Source organism: Cnephaeus nilssonii (genome assembly GCF_951640355.1).
Source record: "Cnephaeus nilssonii genome assembly, chromosome: 1".
In the NCBI taxonomy this organism is placed as follows: domain Eukaryota; kingdom Metazoa; phylum Chordata; class Mammalia; order Chiroptera; family Vespertilionidae; genus Cnephaeus; species Cnephaeus nilssonii.
In genome coordinates this window covers 94,988,101-95,007,780 of record NC_137072.1, presented here as the reverse complement: position 1 = coordinate 95,007,780, position 19,680 = coordinate 94,988,101, and positions in this window count along the sequence as shown.

The following is a 19,680-nucleotide window of genomic DNA, read 5'->3' as shown; positions in this document are numbered from 1 at the left end:
GCAACCAAGGTACATGCCCTTGACCGGAATCGAACCTGGGACCCTTAAGTCCACAGGCTGACGCTCTATCCACTGAGCCAAACCAGTTAGGGCTAAGGCATGAAGCTTTTATATATTGTTAGAGTCTTGAGTAAAATTAAACATTTTCTTTTGAAAAATATTTGGGCATTCTGAATTAGTTTTACCTTAAAAGTTTTATTTAAGATAACATAAAATAATACAGCATAGTATATTTTGTTCTAAATCCAATTGCTAAGTATGCCCACACATACACACATAAACATATATTAATAATAAAAGAAGTAAACACATATAATCTAAGTCCTTCAGAACTAGGCTTTCTTAGTAAAACAACATTTTTCAACTAAATGGCAATGTTAAACATAAAGTGGGTTACTATTTTTCTTTAAGAATTCAGCAGGGCCCTAACTGATTTGGCTCAGTAATAGAGCATTGGCCTGTGGACTCAAGGTTCCCAGGTTTGATTCTGGTCAAGGGCATGTACCTTGGTTGCGGGCACATCCCCAGTAGGCAGTGTGTAGGTGGTAGCTGATCAATGTTTCTCTCTCATCGATGTTTCTGACTCTCTATCCCTCTCCCTTCCTCTCTGTAAAAAAAAATAAATAAAAAATAAAAATCAATAAAATATATTTTTTTAAAAAAAGAATTCAGCAGGGATCAGCAATGAATTGATACTCTGGTGGCAGATCTCAGTAGCCAAGATTTGCCCCCACTGTTTCACCCTGTTTAAATCTGTGATCCTCGCAGTCACATGGCATCTGGCATCGGGACAAGCAGAGGGCCTGGAGGAGAGACAGGTCAGGTCATCGGAAGTCTCTCAAGGCCCTGAGAACAGCTGGTCAGCATCACAACACCTCTCACTGCCTGCCCTACCCCACCCCCAGCTTCCCCAGCACTCTCCTGACCTGGCCAAGTTTAACTCTTGAGTTGACCTTGCCACTGCAGCACGAAGTGCTCTGTCCAGATAAGCCCGTAAGCAGTTCATGGAAATGCTGTGGAATCAAGGCTGAAGGCTGAAGCAGGACATTTCTTCCTGTGCTTCCAGCAGGTTTTCCTGGGCCCTTTGCCAGAATTCATTTCCATCCTTCCGGACAGGGATGGTTGTCGAATAATGTGGGATAATGGACACAGTAAGCTTGTTGAATAAGAGAATAACTCCAGTTGCCCAGAGATATTTGAATTTGAATCCTCAAGTACATGTATAACAAATGTGGGCTCTAATCCAGTATGCAAGGCAAGAAGATGACATTTTAATCCAACGTTAATTTTTAAATTCTCTTTTATGATCTCTGCATTACGTCAGTCCAGCACGAATAAGATAAAAGAGAGAAAATAAACTATTCAGAGTTAAATGTAAGAGAAGATGACAATTGAGAAAAAGAAAACACATTTCTCCCACATCCTCTGGTGCTCTTTTCTTCCCCCTGGCATTTTCAGTGTTGTGTATCCACAAAGATAAATACATCTATAGCTAAACATGACTGGGGGTGGGGGAGGCCAATGTTTTCCTCTGATTATAAAAGTAACTAGAGGCCCGGTACATGAAAATTCATGCACTGGAGGGGGGGGTCCCTAAGCCCAGCCTGCCCCCTCTCACAGTCCAGGATCCCTCAGGGGTGGGAGGTGACCTGGCAATCAGGGGAAGGCGATGCCTCCATTACACCTCTACTGCTGCCAATGCCGGCAGCGCAAGCCTCGGCCAGCCCTGGTTACCTGAGCCTTGGGCGGCCCTGAGCAGCTGGGCAGCCACCATCTGAGGCTTGCCTGAGCCTTGGGCCGGCCCTGAGCAGCTGGGGGGCTGAGGGAACTGGGGGACTCCGGAGGCAGGCATGCAGAGCGGCTGGGCCTGCCTTGGGACAGGCCCAGCCTTGCTGCCTGCCACCCCAGTGGAGCTGAGGGGACTGGGTGCTGCCATCTTGTGGCTGTGGGCACCGCCATTTTGAGGGTGTGACAGTCAATTAGCATATTCCCTCCTTATTGGCTGTGGGCGCCACCATCTTTGCAATGGTGTGAGTGTCAATTAGCATATTCCCCTTTTATTAGATAGGATAATATCTTGCTGTAGAAATCTAGAAAGTACCAAGAAATATAACAGAAGGGAAAAAAATAAATCATCCATAATTTTGTTATCATTTTGGTATTGTTTCTTCTAGACCATACTGAATATATCATTTTATGGTCTTTTTTACACAAACTATACATACATATTATATTTCAAAGCCTATTTTTTTCTATTGTATGGATGCCTTATATTTTTCTTCATTGTTCCCATCATCATTCTTAAAAAAAAAAAACTATTATAGAGAACACTAAAATGAACATTTTTGTGCATATAGTTGTTGTTGTTTTCATTAGAAAAGATTTCCAGAAGTGAGACTTTTGAATTAAAAAATACAGATATTTCTAAGGCTCTCTCCATATTGCAAAATTTCTTTCCCAGAAGGGGATTATAACATCACAGTTCCTCTTGTAATGTATAAAAGTATCAGTTTCATACAACTTATAAGCCTTGAGTTGCTTTCTCTTTTTGTTTTAAAGAACTGATCTGATACAATAATACAAAAGTACATGATTTCTGTTTTTCTCTTTTTATATATTGGATCATTATTAAGTTTGAACACCTAAATTTAATATATTGTGGCCACAAGAGTAGGGACTGATCCTATTTTGCTTATTGCTGAATCCCTAGTGCCAGGAAGAATGCCTGACAAATACAGGGTACCCAGTAAGTATTTTTTGAAGTGAATTTTAAAATTATATTCTTGCCCATTTATCTACCAGAAAACAATGATTTTAGTGACCAGATATTTGGAAATGCTAGGCTCTGATGCTGGGTAGACTAAGAGTTTGTAATTCAGTTATAAAAAGTAGCATACAAGTTACATCCCCACATATATGAATTGGCTTATCTTTCTCATTGTGGGAGCATTTGAGGGCAGAATGATGGCAAAGAAGTCACTAAAATGAGTTTGCATTCTGGCCTGACCAAGAGTTAACTGAATGACTGTGAATCAGTTCTGTACGTTTTTGTGTGCCTCATCTGTACAACAAGGCAAAATAAAACAAAAGATAGCAAATGTGTTCTGTTTTATCCCATTGAGACAATACAATGGGATAATTATAAGTAATTATTAAAGATAAAACTTTGGAAAAATCATATTCAAATATAACACCAAAGTACTAGTGTTTCATTCCCAGAGTTTCTGTTTCAGGTGTTGCTTTCTTTATTTATAAAAACGGGGAGGCCCTGACCGGTTTGGCTCAGTGGATAGAGCATCGGCCTATGGACTGAAGGGTCCCAGGTTCGATTCCAGGCAAGGGCATGTACCTTGGTTGCGGGCACATCCCCAGTAGGGGACATGCAGGAGGCAGCTCGTCGATGTTTCTTTCTCATCGATGTTTCTAACTCTCTATCCCTCTCCCTTCCTGTCTGAAATCAATAAAAATATATTTAAAAAATAAATAAATAAATAAAAAGGGGGAGGGCTTGGGTAAGCATCATACCTGGTATATAAGTGTACAATAGATATTAGGTGAACAAGCTATTTTCCAAAGTTCTTGTTTTAACTCCATGATTCTGAAATGCCCTATAGATTTTAAAAAAAAGAAAAGTGAGAAATGTGGTTATGAAAAAATAACTGTTACTTGAATATTTGAAGTAAAATGTGATTACAGAGATTTAATGAGGAGAAATCTTCCCTTCTGGTCATCCCCCCCACCCCCGAAATAAAGCTTTAATATGATACACAGAACTATTTGTAATATATACAAAGGAAATAGCCCCAAAAGGAGGGAAGATAATTAAGATAGTGAAATTTTTATTTGCCCAGTATTTATTACAGCAGCTAGGAAATTAGAAACAATCCAAATTCCCAACAATAAGAGATAGCACATTAAATTATCTTAACATAATAGAATGCGTCTTAGTCAGTGATGGCACATATATATTCTGTGTCATTACATGAAAATGTGTATAAAAAGTGGTAGCAGGTGAAAACAGAACATAAAATAATACACACACCCAGGTTGCCATCACATGAAAACAAATAGATATTTTTTAAAATATATTTTATTGATTTTTTACAGAGAGGAAGGGAGAGGGATAGAGAGCTAGAAACATCGATGAGAGAGAAACATCGACCAGCTGCCTCCTGCACACCCCCTACCGGAGATGTGCCCACAACCAATGTACATGCCCTTGACCGGAATCAAACCTGGGACCCTTCAGTCCACAGGCCAACGCTCTATCCACTGAGCCAAACCGGTTTTGGCAGATATTTTTATTTTATTATTATTTTAAATATTTTTATTGATTTTTTGAGAGAGAGGAAGGGGGAGAGAGAAAGAGATAAACATAGATGTGAGAGCATAATATCTATCAGCTGCCTCCTGCACACCCCCTACTGGAGATCCAGCCTGAAACCCACTCATGTGCCCTGACCGGGAATTGAACCAACAACCTTACGGTGCATAGGATGATGCCCAACCAACTAAGCCTCACTGGCCAGGGCTTGCTTTAAAACAACAACAACATATTTTTAAAGATGGGAAAAGAACTTGCAATGAGAAAGGCAAATAGGTATATATGCCCATCAAGTTCTCTTTTTCTTCCAAATAAAATTGCTCAGCTGTGCCACTTTTTAAAGTCACAACCTTGCCATGAGTTCAAAGGATAGCCCAGCAGTCTTATGCTAAATAAAATAGGAGTTATATAATAAGCCAAAAGAATCTCTCTACAAAAGACACATCTTCTGTCCAGGCTTGTCCATTTCTTGACATTCCCCTTGACTAAAGAATGATTAATAGGCTCTATAAACAGCATGCCAGGTTCTTGTATTTGGTTATGATGGGAAATTATTTATAGTTGCCTGCAGTCACTGTGGCTGTCTGGTATTTCTATGAGATTGTCTTCATCTCAGAAAAGAACAAAACCCCAAAATCTTTGGTAAGAAGGAAAAAGAAAAAAAAAATCTGTGCAGGTATCTCTGAAATTGTTTTCTTTAAGGGAAAGAAAAGGTGGTATGTTTGAGGGCAGCCTGGAAAAAGAGGAGAGTATGAGACTGAGAATGTAAGATGAATTTCTGAACTTTGTGGGAGGAACCTTCACATAAACCACAAAAAGTTGGCTTTTACTAAGTTCCCGAAAAAAAAAAAAAAGTCAGTTTCCTGTTTGCTTGGGGTTATATTTTAATGTCATTTTTGGTCTTGGTTAGATAATTTTCAAGAACACATGGGAAAAGTCTTGGCAGTACTCCTTCATCCCCGAAGAACTATGCAAATGAAAATGGTACAGAAATCACTTTAATTAACCAATCAAAGACAACACTCCATTTGATGTCAAAACTTCCTCTGGAGGTAATTTACAACTACAATACTGGTAAAAGAATGCTGAGCAGCGTTTTACAAAATTAAAACAGGAAGTAAAAACTCTTGAGGCAATACAACAGGAGGAAAAACACACAAATAAACCAGACCCTGTTATCTAAGACTAAGTCTGGCCAGGCTAGCAACAGTGGTGGTAGTGAAAGAAATAATGGCCAAAATTTTTGAATACACTGAGTCAATAATTGTATTTATTGCTTTACATGTACTATCTTATTCAATAAGATAAATTGTTTAAAGTCCCCAGCTAGCAGGCACAGGAGCCAGGAATACAAAGGCCAGTGTGTCTGATTTTCGGGGGCTTAGCTCTTAACCACAAGGTTAGACTACTGAACCCTGATGCTATAATGACAGGTTTTGGTCAAACTCAGTTGTTTTTTTTAACCACATAACTCAGGTTCTCATCCATTATTATATATAGATTAGTAAATGGGAAAGTACATACAATAAATGTTTCATTATATGACCCTCTAGTGGAAATGTTTTAGGAAGCCATCCATGTCATTTCTTAGCCCACAGATAAGCCAAAGCTCTCTGAATTATGCATCATCTCTAATTTTTCAGCCTCCTATCAATAGTAAAATCATCGATAAATTGATCAAGAATTTTTAAAAAAGAATTTAAATTATGAATACTAAGAACTAAAGAGGGAATACTAGTAGAAAACGTACAGACATAAAAGGAAGAAAAAAGATATCTTAGAAAAAAATTTGCAATAAATTTGACAATTTAAAAATTTCTTGAGATACAACTTTGCCATACTGACACAATATAAAATAGAACATTTGAATAGCCTCATGTCAATGGAGAAGCTGAATTTTTATCTAAAATCTTTACACGGAGAAAAAATCCAGGGCCAGATAATTTTGCTGGTGAATTCCATCAAATATTTAAGGAATAAAGACCGTCAATCTTAGATAAACTCTTTCCAAAGACTAGTTTTATGAGACCAGCATACCATGATACCAAAGCCTGATAGAAACATTAGAAATACAATAAAATTACTGACCAATATCTTTCATAAGCATTCTTTTTAAAAAATATATATTTTATTGATTTTTTACAGAGAGGAAGGGAGAGGGATAGAGAGCTAGAAACATCAATGAGAGAGAAACATCGATCAGCTGCCTCCTGCACACCTCCTAATGGGGATGTGCCCACAACCAAAGTACATGCCCTTGACCGGAATTGAACCTGGGACCCTTCAGTCCACAGACCAACGCTCTCTCCACTGAGCCAAACCAGTTAGGGCTCATGAGCATTCTTAACAGAATGGTGACAAAGTTATTTCAGCATAAAAATGAATAATACATTATGATCATGTGTGAGTCAGAGTTCTCAAGAGAAACAGAATAAGACCTATGTAGATATAAGGGGACATTTATTATAGGAATTAGTTCATGTGTTTATGGGAGTTGGGAAGTCCCCTGGCCCACCCTCTGCAAGCTGGAGACTCAGGAAAGCTGGGGGTATAATTCAGTAGGAATCCGAAGGCCTGAGAATCCGGAAGACTGATGGTGTATGTCCAGATCTGAGTCTGAAAGCTTGAATACCAAGAATGCTGATGTCCATGTTTTTGTTCTGTTCAGGGGCTCAACTGATCGGATGATGCCCATCCACATTGGCGAAGACTACCTGCTTTACTTAGTTTAACAATTTAAGTGCTAATCCCTTCCAGAAATACGTACCTTCAAAGACACACAGAGAAATAATGTTTTACCGGCTCTCTGGGTATCCTTTATCAATCAAGTTGATACATAAAATTAATCATCACAGACCAAGTTGGGGATATCCCAAGAGTGAAAAGTTGGTTTTACCTTTTCAAGTCAAAACAGTTCACCATATTAACAGGATAAAAGAGGGGAAAAAATCAATAGATGCAGAAAAACCATTTGACAAAAGTCACATTAATTATTGATAAAAACTCTCAGAAAATTAGGAATGGAAGGCAACTTCTTTAATCCGATAAAGGCATCTACTAAAAAAGAACCTAAATATAGTTTCATACCTGATGTTGAAGTAATAAAAAATTTCCCTCTATGATTAGCAACAAGGCAAGAATTTTTGGTCTTACAATTTGAAAAAGTATAGTATTGGAGGTTGAAGCCAGTGCAATAAAGCAATGAAAAGAAATAAGATGCATAAAAATCAGAAAGGAAGCAATAAAAGTGATTATATTTGCAGATGACCCGACTGTTCACAATCAAATCCTCAAGAGCCTACAAAACAACTACTAGAACTAACAGGTGAATTTGGCAAAGTTACAGGGAGTTGTACCAATATGCAAAAACCAATGTGGTTTTACATATTCAAAAGCACACAATTGAAAATAAAGCCTTTGAAATTGCATTTCCAATAGTTTCAAAAAATAGGTATTCTTAGGAATAAATTTAGCAAAAAACATGTAAGATGTTCACAGAAAAACTAAAAAAAAAAAGCACTACTTAGAATAAGGATCTAAATACACAGAAATGTGTGCCACGTTCATAAATTAGAAAATTCAATATTGTTAACATATTAATTTTCCCCAAATTTACCTATAGATAAAATTCAACCCCAATCATAAATCCCCTTGGAGTTTTGCAAAAATTGGCAAGCTATTTCTAAAATTTACATGGAAAACCTAAGACTTAGTATATTCAAAGCAATTTTGAAAAAGAAGAGCAAAATGAGAGTTTAATTATCTGACTTTAAGTAATCTTTAAGCTAAAATAATTAAGACAGTGTGATAACTGGGACAAATAAATTAATGGAAAAGAATAAAGATCTAAGAAATGAAGCAACACTTACATGATCATTTAATTTTTTTAAAAAAAATGTCAAATTAACCCAATAAGGAAAGAAAAATATTTTCAATAAGTTATGTTAGAAAAACTGAATATCCATGTGGTAAAAGTTTTAAACTTCTGCTCACAAAGACATCATTTAAAGAGAGAAACTGCACAGATTCCAAGAAAATATTCACAACACACCTATCTGACAAAAGACTTGTATCCAAAATACATAAAAACTGAGACAAATAATCCAATTAAAAACGGACCAAAAAAATTGGCCAAACTTTTAGCAAAGGAATTATGATAAGTGGTCAATAAATACATGGAAAAACCCCTCAACATGGTTTGTCATCAGGAAAATCTAAATTAAAACCACAATGAGATACCACTGCAAACCACCAGAATGGCTACAATTAAAAGATTCACATTAAAGATACTGGCAGGGTTGCAGGGCAACTTAGACATTGTCATATATTGTTGGTGGGAGTGTAAAATTCTACAATCACTTTGGAAAAATCTGACATTTTATTATAAAGGTAGACATAGAGTAATACTACTTTATGATCCAGCAATTCTATTCACAGATATTTAATCAAATGTCTCAGTTTTCCATGACTACTATAGCAAACTACCTCAAAGTTAGTGACTTTAAACAACACAAATGTTCTTACAGGATTGGAGATCAGAAGTCTGACATAGGCCTCACTAAGTCAGTGTCCAAAGCGCTACGTTTCTTTCTGGAGGCTCTAAGCGAGAAGACATTTCCTTGCCTTTTCCAGTTTCTAAAGGCTGTCTGCATTCTCGTCTGGTGGCCCTGCTCCTTTTTCTTCAAGCTAATTAAGTTCTGCTCACAATGAATAACTCTGATCTCAGCTTCCATGATCACATCTTCTTCTTCGATTCTCTTCTTCTCTTTCATCTGCTTTTGAGGAATTTTGTGATTACGTTGGACCTATATGAATCACCCAGGATAATCTCCCTATCTCAATGACCTCAACTTAATCACACCTGCAAAGGTAACACAACACACTCACAGGGCCCAAGAATTAGGTTATAGATATCTTTGTCCCCTAAAGATTCATATCCATTCAACATGCAAAATTCATTCGCACCATTCAGAGTTCCCCCCAAATTTTTAATCTATTATAGTATCAACTCAAAATCCAAAATCTCATCTAAATTTCTTCAACTCTGAGGTATCAAGGCTTGGTTTAGATTCTAAACCATCTAGATTGGGTATGGGTGAATCTCTGGGTATAGTTTATTTCAAGGCAAAATTCCTCTCCACCGACATACCAGTGAAACTAGAAAACAAGTTATCTGCTCCCAGAATACAATGGTGATACAGGCATAGGATAACAGTTGCAGGCACGCCAATTCAAAATGGAAGAAAAAAAGAAGTCACTGGTCCCAAGCAATTTAGAAATTCAGCTGGGCAAACTCCATGACATTTCAAGGTCTTGGAATTATCCTCTATGACTTTTGGCTATGCCCTTTGGGCTCCAGCCTTTACTCAGTCCCTCCTCTTTGTTTGGTTTTTGTTGTTGTTGTTGTTGTTAATCCTCACCCAGGGATATTTTTTCCATTGATTTTTAGGGAGAGTAGAAGAGAGAGGGAAAGACAGAGAGAAACATAGATGTGAGAGAAACACATTGACTGGTTGCTTCCTGCATGCGACCGACCAGGGCCCCACCAGGGAGGAGCCTGCAACCAAGGTACGAGCCCTTGACCGGAATCCAGCCCGGGACCCTTTGGTTCACAGGCTGATGCTCTATCCACTGAGGGAAACCGGCTAGAGCAGTCCTTCCTCTTTGTATGAAAGGTGGCACATGTTTGTTACCTGAATGCAGAATTTGCAGGGTCCAACAACCTTCTTTGACTTCATATTTTCTGTGTCCCTTTCAGTCCAAGTTGGCAATGTACCTGCACATATAACTTTCTCTAAATTGTGTGGGTCTCTTGTATATGTCACAGAATTAACTCCATTAGATAGGTGCCTCCCTCCTCCATAGATCTTTTCTCGATCACCCATCCCTATTTTTGGCTTCTGCTGAGATGGCTAATGATATTTATGAGTCACATGCTTAGTCTCTTCAACAAGCTTTTTATATGAGTGAATAGTCTGACCATTGGTTTTTTTATGAGGTATTAGCAAAAGTTGTCACACTTTATCTCTAGAGCATGTTTTCTTGAGAGTGAACCTCTTATTTTTTAGCATCTTTGGAAATCTTGATAGGATGAGAATTTCCCAAATCACAAGTCCTGATTCTTTTTAATTTTTTTTATCAACAGTTTTTCCCTCAATTTATCCTTTTCCCCCTCTCATTTTATGGATAGCATAAGAAGAAACCAACTTGCACCTTACAAGTTGCTTCCCATATAACTGTGAGCCAGAATTTCTGCCATATATAACAAGGATCCCCTTTCCTCCAGTTTCTAATAATAGATGCCTCTAGAGCCCTCACTAGAACTGCCAGCAAAACCCATATTTCTGCTAGCAATCTGTTCATGACAATTTAGGTACTCCCAAGGCATTTCATGTTTTCTCTACCATGGTTCTTACTTCCTCTGAGCCCTCGCTGTCAGAGTCTTTAACATCCATATTTCTACTAACAATTTGTTCAAAGCAATCTGGACTTTTCTATCATGCACCTCAAACATCCTTCCAGCCTCTGCCCACTGCCCAATTCCACAGCCCGTCCATATTGTTAGGTGTTTGTTAGAGCAGCACCCCCATTTCCCAATACTAAAATCTGTCTTTGTGTTTCTCTGGCTGCTGTAACAGATCACCTCAAACTTAGTGGCTAAAGCAACAAAGGTTTAAATATATTTTATTTATTTCAGAGAGGAAGGGAGAGAGCGAGAGAGAGAGAAACATCAATGATTAGAGAGAACCATTGATTGGCTGCCTCCTGCTTGCCCCTCCACTGGGGATCGAGCCCCAAACCCAGGCATGTGCCCTGACCAGGAATCGAACCATAACTTCCTGGGTCATAGGTCAACACTCAACCACTGAGCCACACCAGCCGGGCTAAAAAACACAGATTTAGCTTACAGTTCTGTATGTCTCGTAGGCAAAAATGAAGGTGTTGAAAATCAAGGCTACATTTCTTTCCGGAGGCTCTCTAGGGGACCAAGAGAAATGAAAGCATTTGTCCACAACAACAAAAAAATTGTACAAGCAGCTTCATTCATAATAGCCCCAAACTGGAAACTCCCTAAATGCCCATCAACAGGAGAAAAGATATATAAAAATAGTATATTTATACAAAGATTCCTGCAACATTGTAAAAAGGAAACAAACTACTAAGTAGGCAACAATACAGATGACTTTAAAAAACATTGGCTCAGTTGGTTGAGCATTGTCCCATGCACCAAGAGGTTGTCAGTTTGATTCCCTGTCAGGGCACATGCCCAGGTTATGGGTTTGATCCCCAGTAGGGGGCATACAGGAGGCAGCCCATTAATGTTTCTCTCCTTCTCTCTTCCTATCTCTCTCTGTAAAAAAAAAAAATAATAATAATAATTAATTAATTAATTAAAAAAACCATTATGCTAACCGAAAGAAGAAGTCTTACGCAGAAAAGTATATAGTAGATAATTCTATTTATATGAAGTTCTAGAACAGGAAAAACTATTCTATAATTAAAAAATCCAAATAGTGATTACCTGGGGGTGGGGGTGGGGATGGGGGTAGGGGCAGGATTGACTGGAAAGGGACAAGAGTGTACTTTCCGGAATAATGGTAATGTTCTATATTTTGATAACTATTTTGATAGACAGGTACAGGCATTTGTCAGAACTTATCAAGTGAAATATTTAAGATTTACATATTTTAGTGTACATAAATTTTGCCCCCAAACCCATAAAGAACTGTAAGTAAATATAGAACTCTAGCTAATTTTACGCATGGTGAAACATTAGAAGAGGATGCACTAATATTTGCAGCTTACTTTGATTTTCATTTAAAAAAAAAACTAGATTGATGGATAAATAGAGGGATTAATAGATGGGTTGTTATTTGTGTGATAAAGCAAATATAGCAAAATTCTAATTATAGACTCTAGAAGTGGGTATACAGATAGTTACTGTGAAACTCTTTTCACCTTTCTCTGTATGTTTGAAAGTTTTCATGATAGAATGCTGGAGGAAAAGAAGGCTACCATTTTCCTTCCTTCCAGTTGGACCATGCTAGCAGTGAGAATCTAATCAGAGCCTGCAAAGACCTTTTCACGTGTTATTGCTCCAAGGAGCAGGCTGCCATGTCTTGACAACTGCCACCTAGCACACACCCTTAAAAACAAAGGTCAAACAAATATTTCTACAAGCGAGTTGGAAGTTGAGGGGCGGGGAGTCACTAACCTTTAAAGAAAATGACATTTGTCCCTGGTAGGACAGGTACTAAGTATTTGGTGCCATTCATGTGCAATTATTAATGCTAGCAATATCTTTAGAAATTTTCTATAATTGAAACTCAATAATTGTATGGCTGGTTCTAATTAAAGAAATATGTTACCTAAAACAATAAATCATGAAAAATTAAGTCACAGCTAAAGGCAAGACTTTCAACAATAATGTGAATATTTGAGAACTTTAAACACTCTTAACAGTTTGAAAAAAATTATATATATATATATATATATATATATATATATATATACTTTTCTCCTCCAAGTTTAACTTCCTACTGGTTAGAAATAAGTAAAAAGTTAGCTTCTATGGTAAGATAGATTTTTAAACTACTGTAGCAAACAAACTCTTCGTCGTACTGCTATAATTTTTAGAGCTCCTCTGGTTAAATAGTTCCTAGGACTAAACCACTTCAGGTCCATGCAAAGCCATATTTAATTCAGTCTCACAAATGCAATTATATTCTACTCGCCAAATGAATATGTTTTAAAAGGTGATTTCATTTGCAAAGCACTTTACTAAATGAGAGATAAAAATGGTTATTAATTAGAGTAAGTCATTGTTTGACACTTTCTTTATTCTGTTCCTTTTAGATCTTTAAATTTACTGCTTTTCAATTATACAATTTATAGGAGGGAGTGAGGTTTAGCTCTACTCCTGCTAAGACACTCAATGCGATTTGAAAGGCAGAGGCGAGACAACAATGGACTACCGGGCCACTTGGTCTTTTCGCAAATGCAAGAGCAGATGACTACTGTGTGAAATTAATTGTATTTGAAAGGACCACCCGCTGCAGAATGTTAAGTAATTTTTTTTTTAACCTTTGCTCCTTTCCTCATGATGGGCAAGACCATCAAAGAGACATCATGGCATCATAATGCCTTCTGACAGGTCTGGTGCTTGCAAGAAAAATGCTAGCCCTGTCAACACTGGTGATGAAGATCCTCTCCTTGAATGACACCCATGTGACTTGCACTGATTCTAACGAGGACAAATGCTGGAGCTGCTTGCAGAAGATGGGTGGAGTAAAAGCAGAAGGATCTGGGGAAATAGATGGAAGAATTTAAAAATCAGTGTTCCAAGGAATAGGGTAGGTGTCGGGGCGATGGTAAGGGATGCAATTTCACTTGCCACCTCTGGAGTATCATTGATCTCAAACGGGGCCCCTCTCTGCTCCCAAAACCCTGAGGAGCTAACTCCCTGGTCAGTCTTCATTGTACTAGTGACAATGAATGAGGACATGACCTGCCCAGGACAATAAGGTTGTATTTGCATATCGTCAGATAATCCACAGACATTTCCTAGGCATAGTTTCTGTGCAGGGCATGGTGGGAGCCTGGCCGAAATGAAGAGGAATAAGATAGAGCCTCTTCTCCTAGGGGTTTATAATTTTTGAGCTTGAACAGAACATATATGTGTTCTACACCCTGATAATTTGGGGACCTGAACATCTGGTTGCCTGAAAAATCGAGATACAGGCAAATGATTCATCGAAGTAAATAGTGTTAGGACAGAGTAAAATTGAGCTGCCGTGATCTCTAGTCTATTTTACTCTTCTCATAGAAAACTTTGCTCTATTAATGTAAAACAAAGTATGAAATACAAGTGGGAGTCAGTGAGTAAAACTGGAGGGGAAAAACCTAAAATATCACCTAGTCTAACAATTTTTAACTCTGTGGAGCTCTTAGGTGTCTCAGAGGTGGAGGAGAGGAGAGGAAGGAAGGAAGGGTGGGGGGAGGGAGGGAGGGACTAAGGAGAGGAAGGAAGGAAGATCACTGATCTAAGCTAGCTCTCTAATTCTACCTGAGGGCAGAGAGATTAAGTAACTGACCCGAGGCTACACAGCTAGCATATAAATCTGATTTCCAGACGAGGTCCCTTTCCTAAGAATCAGAGGGATGTATTAACATCGGTGGCACTCCCTATGGGGTCACCTTCCCAAGAGGCATATCCTGCATAGCCCTCCCTGTCCCTGCCCCTTTCTTCCTTGCCATTGGAGCCCTGTGTTAATGAGGTTTGGGGTGTCCATATATTTCAGGGATGGCTGAGTCCCTCTCCAGCCCCCCTGGGGTGAATTTTAATCGAGCTATGGTGATTATGGTATAACAAATAGTGGCTATCTGTGCTAGGCATGGCTGCCCATCACCTTTTGGATAGCCTCCCTATCTTTGGGGAAAATTGGGACACGTTACCTGCTGGTATTATAAATTCTGGGTATTTGCTAATGTATAAGCCAGAACTGAAATTCAGACTCCATTGCAGCTAGGACACAATATAGACTCTACTCATCAGTGTCAGACTTCAATTCAAAAGTGAGCCGTGTGAGGAAACAGGCTCGGTGTGGTTTCCGTCTTTTGCTGGCCGGGAGGAGTCATTGAGATGCCCGGCTTTCAGGGGCAGTCGTGTCAGAAGCATCAGTTTCTCTGTGGTTTCAAAGTTAAGTTCCTGGTGCAGAGGAGGCACAAGTAGGGGCAGTACTTTCCTTTGGTGCTCAGGGGGGGTGGGCCTACCGGGGCTGTCTCCTGTCATGCCAGTTCGAAGGCATAGTTTGGAGGATTGGCGATTGGGAACTTACCTTCAAGCCTAGTTCTCAGGCGCTCCCCCCAATACTGTGAGTTGCCCAGTATTTGTTTAATTTTCTATAATGAAGTATAGAAATCTTGAAAGCTAGATAAAACTAGAGGATATCGTAAAATGAATTTCTGTACACCCATCCCCATCTTAAAAAATGAGCAACAATTTTGCTAATCTTGTTTTGACAATCTCCTTCCACCACTTTTCCCCCTAGAGTATTTTAAAGCAAATTTCAGGCATCATGTCCTTTCACTAATGAATACCTCATGCCATTAGTGACCACAAGATTTAATAGCATTCAATATCCAGTTACTATTTGAATTTCCCTGCTTGTCTCAAATATGTCATTTTGTGGTTGGCTTGCCTGAATCAGGATCCAAAAAGTTTCACATGTTTGGCATTTGATTGACACATCTCTTAAGTCTCGTTTAGTGTGACAGTCTCCCTCCCTCCAATTTGTTTTTTTCATGCCATTGATTTGTTGGAAAAACTGGACCATTTGCCCCATAGCATATCCTATATCCTGGAGTTAGCTCATTTTCTCCTCATGTTGCTACTTGTTTAGCTACTTCCTCTACCTCCAGTATTTCTTTTAAATTGGTGGGTGGATCTGGACTTCAGAACATTCAGGTTCAGGTTCATGGTTTTGCGAGATACGCCCCAGGAGGTGCTAGGTACTTGTATCACATCACATCATGAGGTGCACATTGGCTGGTCCTCCTTTTAATGGGGCGAAGGTTGATGAGTGAGTTATGCCCAACATCTCTGGAAGAAACTCTTTTCCTGCTTAATCACCTAGAATTCGCTTCTGAGGTTTGTGGATGGGACATTCTACCTGATTGATGTGGCCATTCCCTTCCTGGAAAGGGGCCTGGTTATCTTCCGGCCATGGAGATGACATGGGAAGTTTGTAAGGAAGCTTCCAGGAGAGCCTTCCTAGCCCCCAGGGTGGGCCCAAGTAAAGGACATTCTTTTCTCCCACCTTTGGATGTGGTTGCTTGAGGATCTGAGGTTGGAGGCTGCTGCAGCCATCGTGCAACCCTGAAGAAACACTCTGAGGACAAGAGACAAGCTACAGAGGAGGGCGGAGCCAGAGATGGAAAGACCTGTAGGCGCCTGATGACGCCGTTAAGCGCTTAAGTTAATCAAGCCAGGAACTGCACTTCTTCCAAACTAATGTGAGATAAGAAATTGCCCTATTTCCCAATTTCTTGCCTGTTTTCATGACATGGCACACATAGAAAATGATAATGCTTGTATGGTACATTGGCATAGGAGCTCTCTGAGAGTTTATAGTATATAAAATATATAGAAATGGAAAATAAGTGCGAATTACTAGGGAATATATTAAATACAGGACTTATGTAAAAATTTCGAAAAATAAAATTGCAAAAAATTTAATGAGGAACTTAAGCTTTATTTGTGAATATAACATGCTTGAAATGGCTCCATGAAATTACTGATCAAAATATATAGTGATGATGTTTTAAAATACTAATTGAATGTGGCTGCCAACAAGATACTTTGCAAAAGTAGGTGATAAAAAAGTTAAAATCATTTAAAAAGCTACTAAAAAATACAATAGTTGAAATTATATTTGACAAGTTCCACAGCTCATTTTTCTGTCATCGGCAATTTAGTGCTGAAATTTCAAAAATTATTGCAAATAGATTTCTCAGCTAATGAAAATGTTTTCATGTCAAATATTTCAAACCAAGGTAAAGTTCTAATTTACAGATGCCCTGTTAAAGTAGCGGCCCTGCAGCTAGCTCAGATGCCACTAACTGGTCATAGCAGCTCTACAAAGGGACAGAAGAATCAACTATACATAAAGACAAATGTTTGGGCCACCATTTGGAGTTGTGCTGCTCAGAGCCCCAGCCCTACCCTCTACCCCTGTCCCCAAAGTGTAGACTCCATGCTCTACTCTTCGGGCTCCTAGAACATGAACCTCCCCAGGAGCTTCACTGGAGAAGTCCAGGTCTGGTGGTAGAGTGCTTCCTTGGCTAAACTCCACATGTCAGAATGGAGCTGTGGAACCCACCCCCACCCAGGCCACCCTGTGAGGAGCCCCTGCTGAGTCTTCTTCTGGTAGAAGTCAACCTGCAGAGGGATCCCCGCTGGCTGCCTGAGGCGAAAACGATGGATGTTTCACTGCACAGGATGCCATACCAGACTCTAATCTTCTCTTCACACCATCTTGACTTGGGTCTTCTTGTGCTTGCTGCCTAAAGCAGCCTAGCTGGTACAACATCATATAAATTACGTTCGGGTTACAATACCTTAAATATATTTTACTTTAAAAAGAAATATACAACACGCCACTCCTAATTCATAGGGCAGTTAACTTTAGGATTATGGCCACAATGAAGATCATATCCTTCCTGAAAAGAAGGAAAAAGAAATACTGGAGGTAGAGGAAGTATTCGAATTCCTTCTTTTCAGGGAGGATATGATCTTCATTGTGGCCATAATCTGAAAGCAGGTGCTTCTGGTGTCTGTGTCACCTTCCCTTGGCCCACCTCTGACGGAGGCCATGGCTGTGGTGGACAGGTGCATGTGGGTTAAGTCTCATCGTGTACTGTCAGCACCTCATCTGAAGCACAGTCTGCTCCAGCACCTTCTCCCAGATCAGAGTGTGAAGGTGTTAATGGCCCAGAGGCAAGTCCTCATTTGATGGAGAGAAGGAACTCAGGGGATGCTCCAATTCAGAGGACGATTTGGGGGAGGTATTCTCTACAATTCCCCAAAGTCCTAGAGGACAAAGCCTCCACTGCAAACAGCAGCCACCTTTACAAGGCACCTCATTTTGGCTTTTCCTCTCCTTGCTCCCTCTCTCATAGTTCCCAGGATCACTTCTCAGATAAGCTACCTGGACCATGACCTTGTCCAAGGTTCTGATTTTACATGAACCCACACTAAGAAATATAATATTTAAATCCTTTGTATGTAAGTTAGAATCTTGTCTAAAAATTGGACTGACATTATATGAGCCTCTCCCAAATAAAATTTTAATATTTGATAATGACACTCATTTTAAAAATTGCAAACAGACAGCATTATCTGGAGGGATTACATTAAAGCTGGATCCCCACTGTGGCTCTGATGATAGTCCCAACCCCTGTGTGGCGCCTCATTAACAATGCAGGCATTCCTAAAAATAGTTTGCAAATTGAGTGTTTGCAACTTGAAATGTGTTTTCTAAGAGAAAATATCATATTTTCCAATAGAAAGTGTTCCAAATGGCAAAGCATAAGGCAAAGAATTATGCACCCATGTTGTTTTTTTTTTGCCAAGAAGGAAGAAAAACAATGAAGGGTTGGGCTTCCGAGCTTTCCCTGGCACAGGCAGCTGAGCCTCAAGGTGCAGGTAAGAGCTAGAGAGACACACAGGTGCCAACATCAGAGGGCCAGTGGACAAAAGATAGTGATGACCTGAAGCCACAGTTGGGAAAATGTGGCTGTAAGTAACTGTACTGGGTCAGACAGTGTCCCCCCAAATTTATGTCCACCCAGAACCTCAGAATGTAACTTTACTAGAAGCACGGTATTTACATATGTAATTCATTAACTTACAATGAAGCCAGGGGCAAAGGTCATATAATGACAGAGACAGAGATTGGAGTGACACAGTTACAGCCAAGGGACGCCAATGATTGCTGGGAGCCACTGGAAATAGGAGGAAGCCTGAAAGGATTGTCCCCTGGAGCCTCATGCCCTAGAGGGAGAAGGGCCCACCCAACATCTTGATTTCAGACTTCCGGCTTCCTGAACTGCGAGAGAATACATTTCCATTGATTTAAGCCACCCCGTTTGTGGTAATTTTTATGGCAGCCCTAAGAAATGACTATAATAACTAACTAACAAATACTGGGAGCTGGGTTTTGGGCCAAAAAGTAGATTAATAATTTATTCTCAAATATCAGTTTTCTCCCCCATTCTTGGGTGGGGGAGGGGCGCTAGTTATTGCCACTTCTTGTTTCTATAGCTGCCAACTAGCTGGCATTTTCCTTCCAGATGTGCATGTAATATAGTGAGATATGATGTAAAGTAATCCTACCTAATAAAAGAGTAATATGCAAATTAACCATCACTCCACTACACCCACAAGCCATGCCCACAGCCACACCCACCAGCCAATCAGAGCAAGTATGCAAATAAACCCAACCAAGATGGCTACAGCCACAGAGAGCAGGAGGGAGGCATGGGTTTCCCAGGCAATGGAGGAAGCCAAGCTTTCCACCTGCCCTTGCCGGCCTAAGCCTCCACTCAAGGCTACAAAGTTTCAATTAAAGAAGGTATACAAATCCAAACAGAAATGGCGGCAGCCACGGAGCTGGAAAAAGCAGGAGGCTAGGGTTGCCCCTGGCAATGGAAGAAGCAAAGCTTTCCGCACACCCTGGCCGGCCCAGGCCTCTGCTTAAGGCTACAAAGTTTCAATTATAGAAGATACACAAACCCCAAAAGAAATGGCTGCCGGCCACGGAGTGAGCAGGAGGCTTGGTTCCGCTCGAGGCTAC